The sequence below is a fragment of the Octopus sinensis genome, linkage group LG2 (genome assembly GCF_006345805.1).
Source record: "Octopus sinensis linkage group LG2, ASM634580v1, whole genome shotgun sequence".
In the NCBI taxonomy this organism is placed as follows: Eukaryota; Metazoa; Mollusca; class Cephalopoda; order Octopoda; family Octopodidae; genus Octopus; species Octopus sinensis.
The window spans coordinates 35330278-35346509 of NC_042998.1; positions in this window are offsets into that span (position 1 = coordinate 35330278).

Here is a 16232-nt window from a genome sequence, read left to right on the forward strand (position 1 = left end):
TATTTTCAAGATGAAATCGAGTTAAAGCATTTTAACTCAATTGACAGCATTAATTTCGTTGTGTTATTAGTCTCAGGCAAAACAGACAAGACACTTATGTATTATAATCACATGGAATTATGAAAAAAATTTTAAAAAAACGAAAATGTAAACAATATATAGATTTAGTATTAGTATTATGTATTATTGAATGCGGAGACGCAATGGCCCAGTGGTCAGGGCAGCGTACTCGCGGTCGTAGGATCGCGGTTTCGATTCCCAGACCGGGCGTTGTGAGTGTTTATTGAGCGAAAACACCTAAAGCTCCACGAGGCTCCGGCAGGGGGTGGTGGTGATCCCTGCTGTACCCTTTCACCACAACTTTCTCTCACTCTTACTTCCTGTTTCTGTTGTACCTGTATTTCAAAGGGCCGGCCTTCTCGCTCTCTGTGTCACGCTGAATATCCCCGAGAACTGTGGAGTGCTCAGCCACTTACACGTTAATTTCACGAGCTGGCTGTTCCGTTGATCGGATCAACCGGAACCCACGTTGTCGTAACCGACGGAGTGCTTCCCTCCTATTGTATGCATTAGAGTAGTGGTTAACCGAATCGGAAGAAACGTGTTGTTCACTTATTCCGGCGTAGATATTGTCTTTCTCAACAGTCAACAAGCGCAGGAGTGGCTGTGTGGTAAGTAGCTTGCTTACCAAGTACATGGTTCCGGGTTCAGTTCCACTGCGTGGCACATTGTGAAAGTGTCTTCTACTATAACCTCGGGCCTTGGTCGGCCCGAGGTTATAGTTTGCATGTATTTATGTGTGTGTATATATGTTTGTGTGTCTGTGTTTGTCCCCCTAACATCGCTTAACAACCGATGCTGGTGTGTTTACATCCCCGTAACTTAGCGGTTTGGCAAAAGATACCGATAGAATAAGTACTAGGCTTACAAAGAATAAGTCCTGGGATCGATTTGCTCGACTAAAGGCGGTGCTCCAGCATGGCCGCAGTCAAATGACTGAAACAAATAAAAGAGTGAAAGAGTAAAGAGAGTCGTCTTCTCCAAGATAACTTATTCTAATTGCATGCTTGGTGTGGGCATCCCACTAGTGTGTTCCGAATCATGTGCTTTTATGCCGTTCACATCACTGCAGTTCCTTATGTTTGTCTTCCCAGGATAATCTTTTTTCCCAAATTTTATTAATATTCTAGCCACATCATGTCTCACAAGTAGATAATTTCGTGAACACATTTTTGGGAAGCTACCTATAATGTGAATGATATCCTCAACATTAGGCTTCTATCTGTTGCTGTATCTAGGTGGCTTATCAGCATATCTATCTCTTTTGTGCATCCGATATTTTTTGCCTATTTCCAGCTCCTACATTGCAAATGCATATCCTTCATCGTAAGAGCGAATATCCCAGTAGTCAGTCCACTGTGGTTCTCCCTTTGAAGCCTTCTGAGAATATAGACATGCCTTTTGCCGGTACGTATGGAGCTCTTCTCTTCTGGTGACCTGTGATAGAGGTTGTGCAACACGCCTGAGTATATGTCCCAGTTTATCAGTCAGAGGATACTTTCTAAGAAGCTCCTTTCCAAATATCGTGTTTTTTATAGGTCTCACGTATGCAGACACGATTTTGATATTTAATGGTTAATGTATGTTATCGAAGCGATGTCATGCAGCATTCAGCAGCTGTTTAGATCGATGTTATCATTTTAAATAACGGTCACCTACATCACTGTTGACGATAAAATTCCTGGTACGGAAAACCCAAATGTTGTTATGAGCACAGGTACGAGAAATATATTCAAAGTTATCGATTTATTGCACGCAAAAAAGCCTGGGGGAAATATTTCTTTATTCTGGTGTTATATTTCTTGGTTACACACTCATTGTTACAGTGTTCGGGAATACTTTCCTATTTCATATCAAGATGCTTTATAGAAATATTAAATCTAGTCCACTACTAGCCTGCTCCTCTATTTATCGGCCCGGAAAGATGAAATAGAAATCTGTCTCAGACAGTATTGAAATGAAAACGTAAATGGCTGTAAACTAAATACGCAGTCATTTATTTAATTCCCTTGGTTATTCTTTCGTCTTTTTTTTCCGATCAGGAACTGCTGCTTACAGAGATATGCGTCCATTAAAGCATGAATTTTGTTCTTCATTTCTTAACTCAACTTGTTAACGAAGCAATATTACATAGAAAATTCCCTCCGTGAATATATTAAATATATCAAAATCGAAACCAGTCATGCTTCGAATTACTCCAGTAAGAAGATACCAGCGCTAAAGAGCGAAATATGAAGAGAGAATTTAAGGCATATACATATTGATGCAAATATATAGGCAACTGTGGAGGCGCAATGGCCCAGTGGTTAGGGCAGCGGACTCGTGGTTGTAGGATCGCGGTTTCGATTCCCAGACCGGTCGTTGTGAGTGTTTATGGAGCGAAAACACCTAAGGCTCCACGAGGCTCCGGCAGGTGGTGGTGGTGATCCCTGCTGTACTCTTTCGCCACAAGTTTCTCTCACTCTTTCTTCTGTTGGCCTACTCGCTTAGCCAGCGGGGTGGCGTCATTTGAAGGCTAAAACAATGCGAAGCGCATTGTGACCAGCGGTGTGTAGCAACATCTGATAGTCTGGTCGGTCACGGTGATATAGGCAACATCCAGTCACAAATAGAGTATGTGCTTGGATGAATCTCTTTTTCTTGTCGAAACCTTCGCTTGAATTGCATCCATCTGAAGAATGCACAATTTAGCATGAAACTTAGAATCAAGAAAATAAGTATAATTTTGTGTGTGTATGTGTGAGCATTCGTATGTATGTGATTGTTCGAGTGCCTCAGTATGAATCAGTGTGTATGTCTACGAACCAATGCGAGACTGTTTTAATGCATATCCGTTGTTTCCTGGTTTTGCTTCCGTACGTATTTCCACTTTACATGTGCTTGAAGTGTATGTATTGTGCGTGGGTGTAAGTATATGAACGTGTGTGTATGTTTTCGTTAGTTTCTTCGCTTCGCTATATCTCGAAATACCTCGATTTTAATTTTCCGGTTATGATCTTATCGCCTCTAGTAACATCTATCTATGAAATTATATATGTATGTGATTGTGTTGACAGACCTATATATATTCACATGCACACACAGGCATATACATAAGTACATACATTTATACATACAGTCGTACATAGGGAATCTGCGTGTGTGTGAGAGAGAGAGAGAGAGAGAGGAAGAGAGGGTGTAAAAGGAAAGAGACAGGATGAGTGGAGATGTATTCTTATTAGCTATGTGCATCTTTTAGATGAAATCCACTGAGACGCGATCGCCAAAATTAAATTATCTTCTGTATTTGCATCGTGTCCTGATACGCACCCGCTGGGCTTAATGGCCATCATTGCTATACAAATTCTTTTTCAAGAGTGATTCCGTATTGAAAATAAGCTTAATATAACAGAGGAAAGGCGAATTTCACATCTACCTCACGCTCATATACATATCTATAGCCATAGAATGTTCCTGTCGAATGAAGTCGCGATGAGCGGTCTGTATAGAGGGATTTATTCAAAACCTAATGGTACAGCTCAACTTCCGGTTTCAGTAAGGGGAAGAACTCACTTGCTAAATGATATATCGATTGTTAAGAAACGCGAAATCACAATATTCACCCTTCTTTGACAAAAATATAAATTATGAGATTGTGAAATAATAAATCATAGATTAGGTATCTCTGATGGTTTGATTAATAGTTTCTATCGAACAGTGGAATTCGTTAAAATGATAGGTATGAAATTCTTTCATTGATGAAAAAATTTGTATTTTTTTGGAGAAATAGTATTATCGCGGAACGAAGAATGGAGATAGTGATATGGATCTGATAAGTTCGATTCCAGCAGCTTAATGCTTCTCTTGGAGATGAAAGGTACCATGATACATCACGAAAATTAACAGTCCGCTACTTTATTGCGTCTCCAAACAAAAGCAAAATTCTTACGACAACGAATATCTCAGCGATTCCTCGACATTAATATCCTATCTTTTGTACGAGCAAATATGTGGTGCATATATATATATATATATATATATATATATATATATATATATATATATATATATATATATATATATATATATATATATATATAGGGAGAGTTTACGATAAAAACAAAAGACGAGGACAGGTGGTGTACAAAACAAACAGATGTATTAGTATAACGCTCAGGAATAGAAAACAGTTTTTTTACGTTTCGAGCCTACGCTCTTCAGCAGAAAGGGACACAGGAAAAACAAGGAGAGAAAAAAGGAGAATCAAATGAATAATAACAAACGTGGATAATTGTTGCTCATTACACCTGTTTCTTACGCATCTTTTTAATAGAAGAATGGGAACATTACTCCATTACAAAAATCCGAAATCATCAGATGGGAAGTAATTTTCCAAACAAAAGAATATCCCAAGAATACACCAAAGATGTGGCTGAAGTCTGTCGAGGTCACGGATGCTTTGGACCAGACTAGGGGTTAAATACTCAAATACTCACATGGTTGGTTTTCTCTGAGTGCACAACCAGAATATCCTATTTGTTACTCACCAACCACAGGCTGGAACCACAGGTTTATCCAACCCTACCTGGTGCATATCTTTTCAAGTACCTGACTCTATCTGAATCCTTATTTTACTATCATATATATATATATATATATATATATATATATATATATATATATATATATATGGCGCTGAACTAACAAGTGTGTTAACGTGTCTCTCCTAAATATTAAAGAAGTCCTTCCAGAGATCGATGTTATCAGAAGCGAAATTGTCTGCAAAGCGAATATAAGTGAGAGTACAACAAGTCACTGTATTTGAGAAGAATATTTTCGCTTTTGATATAGTATTTTGCAACTAGAACATACTCGCGAATACACGTGTTAAAACGCACGTGTGTTACTTCCTGAAATCGAAGTGAATTTTATTCTTCGTCTGTGAATCAACAAGACACAAGATATTTTCGTTTTTGATGTATATCTGCGTGTTCTGAAAAAAGCCTCTGAAAAATTTGCTGCTTAATACCAAATCGCTTAGGAAAATACAGAAAATATCGTCAAACTGTTGCATGTGCTAAATCGAAACTCAAATCCCTTTTGTTTACAAAATACGCTTAAGGAATATAAAAGGTCTGTCTTGTCTATCTATCTTCCTTTCTCATAAAAAGGAATCACGTAAGTATTCTCTCAGCCGGTAAGGTAAGGAAGATATTATTTATTTTGTTATCATTAGTGTTCTTTCAAACAGAAAATAATAATATATCTATGTGTATGTATATGTGTGTGTTAGAAATATTATTTGTCACATGCGTGTATATATCTGTATGTATATGTATATGTGTATCGAATTATTGTTTTATATCTCCGTAATTTCTTGTTTTACCGTAAATTCCCGTATATCTATGTGTATGTATATGTGTGTGTTAGAAGTATAGTCGCAATTAGTTTTTATTTTAGAAGACATTGTCTGTAGCGACGGACAAATATATATTTTCTTTTCTCTTTTTCTCTGCTTAAATTCTGTAAAATCTCTTGGATTGTTTTCTTTCAGCTATTTCATTATTATTATTATTGTTTCTTTATATACTCACTTGGTACTACTGTTTATATATGTGCATGTGCACACATGTGTATATGTGTGTATATATGTATGTATACGCGTGTATGTGTGTGTACAAATAGCTTCGTTTAGAATTCTCCCCTCTCTGTCTGTCTCTTCAGTTCTCTCCCTCACGCTTCTCCTTGTCTCTTCATAACTCTCATTCTATCTTACTCCCCTCTTTCAAATATATAAATTCTCTCTATATTTCTTCCTTCTCTCCCTATCTCTTCAGTTTCTCTCCCGCTTCTCCTTGTCTCTCCATTAGTCTCTTCTATCTCTTCAGTTTCTCTCCCGCTTCTCCTTGTCTCTCCAGTACTCTCTTCTATCTTACTCTCCTCTCTCGGATACATATAAGGACATAGACGCTTTCTCTCTCTTCCTTCAGCTCTCAGTCTCTCCTCTTCCTCTTCTCTCTTACTCTCGGCTCCCAATTTCTCCTTAAGTACATAGACGCTCTCTTTCTCTACTTCCTCCCTACCCCCTATTGCACTATTAGATTAATATAAATTAATATAATATAATTAGATAGATAGAAGGATAGATAAAAAATCAAGAATGTCCAGAACCTGGAAACGTGACGAACTGGCGTGGTTCCTGCGAGGATGGCAATGCGCTGACGGAGAAAATCCAAATAATATAATTACGGCTGCGCTGAAGAACAACGGATACAAAAGGACGTCAGCTCAAATAGAGCGGAAAAAGCAAGAATTTATACGCTCCTACGCACTTGTCAGATCGCACATTAACACGCTGGATGCCATTTTTGACAGCGAAAAACGCGAACAAAGTAAAGATGGCAAGGATAGAGACGCGGGCGCTGATGAGGAGGGTCACCCCCACCTGGTAGACGCCCAGGAAGAAAACTCCAGTGAGAGGCCTGCCCGGGAGATGAACCCAGGTGCGGATGCTCCTACCAGCACCAAAAGCCATGGACATGGAGATGAAAAAAACCAAAAAAGGAAGAAAAACTGAAGCTAAAACACAGACAAAGCCAAGGGGCAAGGCAGCCAGGGATAGAGGCAACCTAACTATCCATATGCCAAAAAGGATGGAAACAAGCAGCGCACACGGGTATGTAGGTTCTACCTGAAAGGTGCCTGCCGGCATGGAGAGGAAGGTGCAGGCTGCCGCTTTGCACATCCGGGACCCTGCCACAGAAACCAACCACCGAAAGGAAATGGGATGGACCACGCATCACCTGCCCCAAAACGGAGGTACGCAGATGTGGTGCGTACCACAAACCACCAACGTGTTGTTGAAAGGGCAGCTGCTGAGCAGGAATCTTTTTTGTGCATGGCACAAAAGATTGTACAGCAGCTAACCTGGCTCCATCAGGCTCAGGCTCGCAGATGGAACTGCCCACAGTTCACAAGACCGCCACAGCAGATGGACCCAGGGTGGACACCGCCGGCAACAGCATACACCTCACCTCGATGCTCCTACTGAACATCAGAGGACTACTAACACACAGTAACAGGACAAAAGTCCCGTTCCTGAGAGACTTTGTCGCATGCAATCAAGCCTTATGCATAGCACTCACAGAAACGCATCTGAAACCGGACATAGCAGATGCGGAATTACACATACCACAGTATGTTGTACTACGGACCGACAGGAAAGAAAGGAGTCATGGAGGAGTTGCTATGTACATCCGTGGGGACCTCACACCCCAGGTCCTTTTGTCATACTCAAACTCGGTGTGTGACACACTAATTGTACACATAAGGCAACTTGATGTAGTTGTGTGTGCTACATATCGCCCTCCAGATGCCCCAAGTCATATGGGCAAGTTTGAGGACTGCCTTTTAAAAATAGAAGAAGTTCTAACCACATTAGAACAACACATAAGTGTACTTCTCATGGGAGACTTCAATCTACCCAATGTCAGATGGCCCGAGGGCCTTTCTCTCCCAGGAATGACAAGATGTGAACGAGGACAGGCGAGGTCCCTCCTGAACATCATCAACACCCTGTACATGGAGCAAGTAATACTCCAACCAACCAGAGCAGGTAACACACTGGATCTCTGCTTCACAAATAATATGGATCTCATCCATAATGTGAAAGTGACACCGACACTACTCTCGGATCACAACATGGTAGAGCTGACCATGTACGGGCCAAAAGAGAGCACGGACATGCAGCCTACAAGAAACCCTCAGAATCTTTCCAGCTTGAACTTCAATAAGGCAAACTGGAAACAAATGAGAAAGAGATCCTCAAACAAAACTGGCCTGAATGTCTCTCCTCGCCGGACATCGACATGATACTTCAACAATTCATGTCTGTAATGCAAGCCATATGCTACAAATGTGTCCCAGAGAGAAAGGCCACTGTACACAAGAACAAAATCCCCAGAGAGAGGAAAATTTTAATGAGACGGCGTACAAAAATTTCAAATCGCCTAAACAAACAAATTGAAAGCAGTGAAAAGTCCCGCCTGAAAATAAAACTGTTGGAAATTGAAAATTGTCTGCAACTCTCCCATGAGAAGGAAAGAGCAGACAAAGAAGCCTGGGCTATAGACAACATAAAAACTAACCCCAGAGCTTTCTACAGGTATGCCAAAGAAACAGCTACGGTGCACTGTAGGATAGGGCCACTCCTTGAAAAGGATGGCACACTCACAGGAAAACCAATGAGGGTAAGTGAAATACTGAATGAACAATTCAAGAGTGTTTTCACTCCACCCCTTGGGCATTTCCAAATCAGCAATCCAACTGACTTCTTTACCACTGCAGATATAGAATCAGAGGCGGCGACGATAAATTACATCGATATAAAGGAAGACGATGTAATAAAGGCTATAGATGAAATGAAAATAGACTCAGCTATTGGCCCCGATGGATTCCCGGCAATCCTTCTAAAAGTATGTAAGAGAGTCCTAGCAAGACCACTGCAGTTCCTCTTTCAGAGCTTCCTTGCAGCTGGCAAACTTCCAAGAAAACTGAAGGAAGGTAAAATATGCCCTATTCATAAAGGAGGTAGCAGAGCGGAGGCCAAGAACTAGAGACCTATCTCTCTGACCTCACACATCAGCAAGGTCATGGAACGAATAGTCAGAAGGAAACTAATCACCTTCCTTGAAGAAAATGACTTGCTGCCTGACACCCAACATGGTTTCCGACCAGGAAGAAGCTGCTTAACTCAGCTCCTGCAGCACTATGACTGGGTGCTGAAACAACTGCTCAATCACTCAAATGTGGAAGTCATATATCTCGACTTCGCAAAGGCCTTCGATAAAGTCGATCATGGAATGATATGTCACAAACTGCGTGATCTTGGCATAGTTGGAAAACTAGGAGAATGGCTTCACGACTTTCTGAAGAATAGAAGTCAGGTGGTAGCAGCCAATGGGGCCACTTCCATTAGCACGCAAATAGTGAGCGGTGTTCCACAGGGCACTGTTTTGGGACCACTACTGTTCATAATGGCCCTCTCAGACATGCCCTCAGCCACGCGGAGAGCCACGATCACAAGTTATGCAGATGATACAAAAGTTTCACAGGCAATACAGAACCCTGAAGACACTAAGCACCTGCAATATGAGCTGGACGAAATATACAAGTGGGCTGAAAAGAATAGCATGCAGTTCAATGCTGAAAAGTTTCAAGCTTTATACTATCAGCATGCAAAACTGAATGCAATACCCAATGAATACACTGGACCCGGAGGGATTGCAATCCCAGAGGCACAATCAGTGCGTGACCTGGGTATTCACATGAGTGATGACGCGACCTTTCATGTACGTGTTGCTAAACTGACAATGAAATGCAGACGGCTGGCTGGATGGATTCTTAGAACCTTTAGAACAAGAGAACAAGAAACCATGATGGTCCTCTGGAAGACACTTGTCCTAAGCCACTTTGACTATTGCTCTCAGCTATGGTCACCATCCAGTGTCAAGTTGATCACAGAACTTGAGGCGATCCAACGAAGCTACACGAAGAAGATAGCCTCTATGCAGAATGTAAGCTACTGGGAAAGGCTCAAGAGATTAAAATTATATTCCCTGGAGCGTAGGCGGGAAAGATATGCCATAATATACACCTGGAAGATCCTGAAGGGAAGTGTCCTGAACTTTGGCATCGAGAGTTACGCAAATGCTAGAACTGGGCGCCACTGCGTGGTGCCTAGGACTCCAAACTTGCCATCAAGATGTAGGACAAGATTCTGTGATAGCCTGGGCTTCCGAGGCCCACAGCTCTTCAATATCCTCCCGAAGAACCTGAGAGACCTGCATGGGGTGGATACAGATGTCTTTAAAATGAAACTGGATCTCTTCCTGTCAGGTGTCCCAGATGAACCAACTTCACGGCAGGAGGGGCAGATGAGGGCAGCTGCATCGAACTCTCTCATGCACCAAATAGCAGTTGCTAGAAAGCCTCCATGAAGTGAAACCAAGTAGCAACACCAAATGGCGGTGCCCCAGCATGGCCACAGCTCATAAGCTGAAACTAGAATCAATCAATCAATCAATCAATCAATATATGTGTGCGTGTGTAGATATATATATGTGTGTGTGCGTGTGTGTGTGTGTGTATGTATATATATATATGTATATGTATATATATATATATATATATATTATATATATTATATATATATATAATATATATATATGTATATATGTATATATATGTATATATATATATATATATATATATATATATATATATATATATATATATTCAAAATGTGACCGCATGTGTACCGTCGGCGATTTTTTTCCTCCGTCTTCCCTTCCTTGGATGTTTCCTTTTCCTATATTTCTGACGAAGAGCTCCGCTTGAAACGTTAAATCCTCCTTATTTCTTTCCTCTCCTGAGCGTCCAATAACACTTGTTCCACGTCCTCGCGTTGTTGTGTTTTCATGTTTGGATTAACTATATATGTATGTATATATATATATATATATATATATTATATATATATATATATATATATATATATATATATATATATATATATATATATTATATATATATATATATATATATATATATATATTATATATAATATATATATATATATATTATATATATATATTATATATATATATATATATATATATATATATATATATATATGTATATAGTGGGGGCGCAATGGCCAAGTGGTTAGGGCAGCTTATTGAGCGAAAACACCTAAAGCTCCACGAGGCTCCGGCAGGGGGTGGTGGCGGTCCCTGCTGTACTCTTTCGCCACAACTTTATCTCACTCTTTCTTCTGTTGGCCTGCTCGCTTAGCCAGCGGGGTGGCGTCATTTGAAGGCTAAAACAATGCGAAACGCATTGTGACCAGCGATGTGTAGCAACATCTGATAGTCTGGTCGGTCACGGTGATCGCGGTGATATATATATATATATACATATATATATATATATATATATATATATATATATATATATATATATATATATATATATATATGTATGTGTATATATCTTTGCAAGTCGCAGTAAAGTCCTTTCGAACGGAACAGCCATGTTGAAGTGGCTACGTATATTACTTGTGAGTTCAACAACTGCGGTCATGTCTTGGAAGTAACTTTTTGCTTGTTGCAAAATCAGTGACTGTGTGTTCACTTGAATTTATATATATTGCAAGCTACTGCCATCTCTAGCAGACGTGGTGTCCAGTACTGAAGAGAGGCAGAAGTAGCTCGAAACCAGGCTGGTATGCTGGTTCCGTCGCTAGATGGCAGGGGTTCGTTCCCCTGACTCGTAATATATCGGATGCACGTATGCATCGTTAACCAACTAGAGGAGATGTCTTCTTAGGGATAAAAAATCGCAGTAAAGTCCGTTCGGTGGAACAGCCATGTTGAAGTGTCTATGAACATGACTTGTTAGTACAACAACTGCGTTGATCTCTTAGGGAGATTTTAGAACAGGCCTTTTTGCTTATAATTTAGTACTTATTTCTTTATTCAATAAATGAAGAATTATTATTAAAAACGCATAAATCCGAAGCTTTTTGGCAATATTTTTTTTTTAATATTTGGACGTTTCCAATATCAAAATACCCATTTTTCATCTTCAGTGAAACGACGCCGCTCTCTCCGTGCTTTTTTTTTTTTTTTTTTCTAAATTTAAAGATATTGATTGAAGAAAATATTCCAGTTCATAGAAATATAAAAGAGAAAACTGAATTAAAACAAAAACAGCTGAAAGATATTCTTCTGCGATAAAAATCAAAAATTACGTCAATGGATGTCATAGAATATATCTCTTTTTCACAAGACTTCAAACCAACAACAGATGGAAATTTGATATTTATCTGCGTTTAAGGATGAATAATACACGTTTACTTACTCCTTCTGACTTATATAAATTTCAAATACAACACGAATAATTTCTTTTATCGTAGTTTGATATTTTTAAGGGACTGGCAAAATGAATAATTTCTGGGGGGTTTTTTTTTTTTTTTGCTATTTTCTTTCAACCTGTTTCACACCATTATATTCTAAGTAGTGCACCATCATTTTGTAGTTCCATCATCTTTGGGAGTAGAAGTCGTTCAGTATTGTTGTTGTTGTTGTTGAGGTTGGAAGAGTTTGAAACAAAGCAGACAGGATTTTTGTTTGTTTTTTTGTTTTGTTTTTTTTTTGTTTTTTCAAGAATTTTTTCTTCAAATTTGACCTGAATGTAATTAAGGCTGCTTATAAAATATCCGGATAATTTTTGATGTTAACAATCTCAATTCTTTTCTCAATTGGGTTCCAAGTGAATATTTTCCTATACTAACTACTAATTTTCAATTTTCAAAGAAATTATGTCCTAGGTGGGGCAAAGTAAGTAATAACTAAGTTCAATAACGTCCTTTTAAATATATGGTGCGTAGATATATCTAGGAAGAGAGTCACCCCAGCAAATCATGAAGAAGCTACGAAGAATATTTTATGTTAGGGTCTTAGATTTAGTCGAGTTTTGCTCATTTCTTATCATGTGCCATTTTTCCATATTCTTCTTTCGTATACCTATGCCTCAGATATTTTAAATTTTTGTTGCATTTCTCGATTTTCTGATGACTAAGAATAGATAATGATGTGTACGAGATTTTTTCAAATGGAGAATAATTAAAGTGGCAAATTTACCTTATTTTGTCTTGCTCATTTTGCCCTGCCTAAATTTACCTTTAGCATGTTCAAAGTAAACGGAGATAATTTTCTGAAAAAGTATTCTTAATATGCTATAGTGTTTTTAATGCATTTAGTGAAAGTCATTTGCTTGGCTGATTTAGTTTGTATAAGATAGTAAACACTTGTAAAAAATCTTTTTCTCGGGGTCAGAAATGCAGTAAATATTACTCATTGTGTCACACACCTACTCTTTTTAAAGGACGCAATTCTAAAGATACTCCTTTTAACAGGAGTACCTTTATGGGCGCAGGAGTGGCTGTGCGGTAAGTAGCTTGCTTACCAACCACATGGTTCCGGGTTCAGTCCCACTGTGTGGAACCTTGAGCAAGTGTCTGCTACTATAGCCTCGGGCCGACCAAAGCCTTGTGAGTGGATTTGATAGACGGAAACTGAAAGAAGCCCGTTGTATATATGTAGTGTGTGCTAGTTTGTGTGTCTGTGTTTGTACCCCCAACATCGCTTGACAACCAACGCCGGTGTGTTTACGTCCCCGTCACTTAGCGGTTCGGCAAAAGCGACCGGTAGAATAAGTACTAGGCTTACAAAGAATAAGTCCTGAGGTCGATTTGCTCGACTAAAAGGCGGTGCTCCAGCATGGCCTCAGTCAAATGACTGAAGCAAGTAAAAGAGTAAAAGAGCAACATTATTTTTGCGAATGGCATCGGTTTTCTGGAATGCCGTCGATTTGTGTGTCAGTGTGAGAATATGGTCAGTTTTTGCTTGTATAAGGTGTTATTATAATTACGCTTGTAAAGGGCGGCGAGCTGGCAGAAACGTTAACGCGCCGGGTGAAATGCTTAGCGGTATTTCGTCTGCCTTTACGTTCTGAGTTCAAATTCCGCCGAGGTCGACTTTGCCTTTCATCCTTTCGAGGTCGAAAAATTTAGTACCAGTTACGCACTGGGGCCGATGTAATCGACCTAATCCCTTTGTCTGTCCTTGTTTGTCCCCTCTATGTTTCGCCCCCTGTAGGCAATAAATAAATAAATAAATCATTACGCTTGTAAATTAAAGGGGCAAACTGGCAAAATCGTTTGTGCCGCATTATTTCGGCTCCTTACATTCCAGGTTTATATATCGCCGAGGTCAACCTTACCTTTCAGGGTCCATGAAATAAAGCACCAGTCAAGTCCTTTATACATCGACTCTGCTCTAATAAACTGACCCCCTCCCCTCAAAACTGCTAACCTTATGCTAATATTAGAACTAATTTTAAGGCGGCAAGCTGGCAGAAACGTTAGCACGCCGGACGAAATGCTTAGCGGTATTTCGTCTGCCTTTACGTTCTGAGTTCAAATTCCGCTGAGATCGACTTTGCCTTTCATCCTTTCGGGGTCGATGAATTAAAAACCAGTTGCCTACTGGGGTTGACCTAATCGACTTGCTCCCTCCCCAAAAAATTCAGGCCTTGTGCCTTGAGTAGAAAAGATTCTTTAAAAGGCGGTGAGCTGGCAGAAACGTTAGCACGCCGGGCGAAATTCCTAGCGGTATTTCGTCTGCCGTTACGTTGTGAGTTCAAATTCCGCCGAGGTCAACTTTGCCTTTCATCCTTTCGGGGTCGATAAATTAAGTACCAGTTACGCACTGGGGTCGATGTAATCGACTTGATCCCTTTGTCTGTCCGTGTTTGTCCTGTCTTTGTTTAACCCCTTGTGGGTAGTAAAGAAATAGGTATTTCGTCTGTCTTTACGTTCTAAGTTCAAATGCCGCTGCGGTCGACTTTGCCTTTCATCCTTTCGGGGTCGATAAATTAAGTACCAGTTGCATACTGAGGTTAATCTACTCGACTGGCCCCTCCCCCAAAATTTGGAGTCTTGTACCTAGTGAAGAAAAGAATATTAGAACTAATTTTTATTTATGTGAGTATAATAATGTCCACTCACTAAATATTGGCTTCTAATTTCGGCACAGGGCCAGAAATTTCAGGGGACGAAGTAAGTCGATTGCATAGAACCCGTTTTTCAACTGGTATTTATTTTATCAATCAGGAAAGGGTGAAAAACAAAGTCGGCCCCAGTGACATTTGAGCACAGAACGTGAAGTCGGAAGAAATATCACTAAGAATGTTCCCGGCGCGGTAACTATCCTGCCAGCTCGCTGCCTTTTACACCCTAAATATTCCAAGCAAGAAATCCGAAATTTATTCTCAAAAGCGTCCGTGCTTTTATTTTCATTTTCACGAGCAAATGTCCATGTGTACTTCATAGTTTTTTAGCATCTAAATAACCATCTAAGCTCCGTATAAAAATTATACCTCTGTGTATTGAATACATATCGATGCAAATTTGTTCAAATGAGTTTTCAATAATTTGCTGATTATGAAATTATCCATTTCAGCAATTTGATCGTCAACTTTTTGCTATTTTAATTCGACCGCGAATGATTTTGAAATGAGTATCTCCCTATGAAGAGATTCAGTGCATTTGGATAATATTAAGAATTTTCTGCCGAGCTGTTTATTGAAACTTAACAGGACAGACCCCACCCAGTCCATCATTACAAATTACTTTCTATGCTCATCCACATTTTCAAAATTGGTAGATAAAATATCAGAGATATATGACCTCTTGTCGAACAATTCATTCTTTTGCAGTAAAGAAAACGATTATGGGTAAAGATTATTTGCCGACATGACGTGGCAGTCCTGGAAAATAAAAAATAGACATTTCTATTTGTAAATCTCTCAACGAAAGACATTCAGTAACAGTACTCTAGAGTAAAGTTTATTTGCCAACATAACATGGCAGTCCTGGTTTAGGACGAATATTACTGTTATTTAGCCCCAGGAAACATCGTCTCCAGCTGGCTATACGACACACTATCAATGTCCTTATATTTTCGGACAAGGGAGTTTAGCATCCCCACTCAGCACAAAACAATATCTGTGTATCGCGATTCCTGGGTTATTTCCTTCCGTCAGCACAGAATAACTGTTCGGCATTTATCTGAGAAACAAACACTGAAAGGAATTGTGTTTTGTTACGAGTCAGTAGAGTCGTTAGTCTGTGAATTGAATTCTGGTTCTTTCTGTACATTTTTTCCGGCATCTGTAGGTAGCACCATAATTCCTCAATAAACTGTATTTGATAGGTTAATTTTGTTTATTTCTTGTTCCGTTTCGTTTTCTAACATGTTTTTAATCGTCCTTCGACATTCATAATAATTGACTTAAGTAAAGAGTCTGCTTTCGTTTCCTTACAACCATTTCAGAAATTTGAAGTGAAGTGATTTGAACATTTTTCAGAAACTCTCAAAGTATTTAAAAAAATATTGCCTGTACTTTAATTGCTGTTCTGTCAAACTTTTAATTTTTTTTAAATATGGATGTTTAAATGTAAAATAGATATCGCTTTTAATAACTACATACCATTGTTTCTTCCAAAATATTTCTCTTCTCACAACCGACAATAAGGATGTTTGATTCTCGTCTGCGGCCCGAGAGAC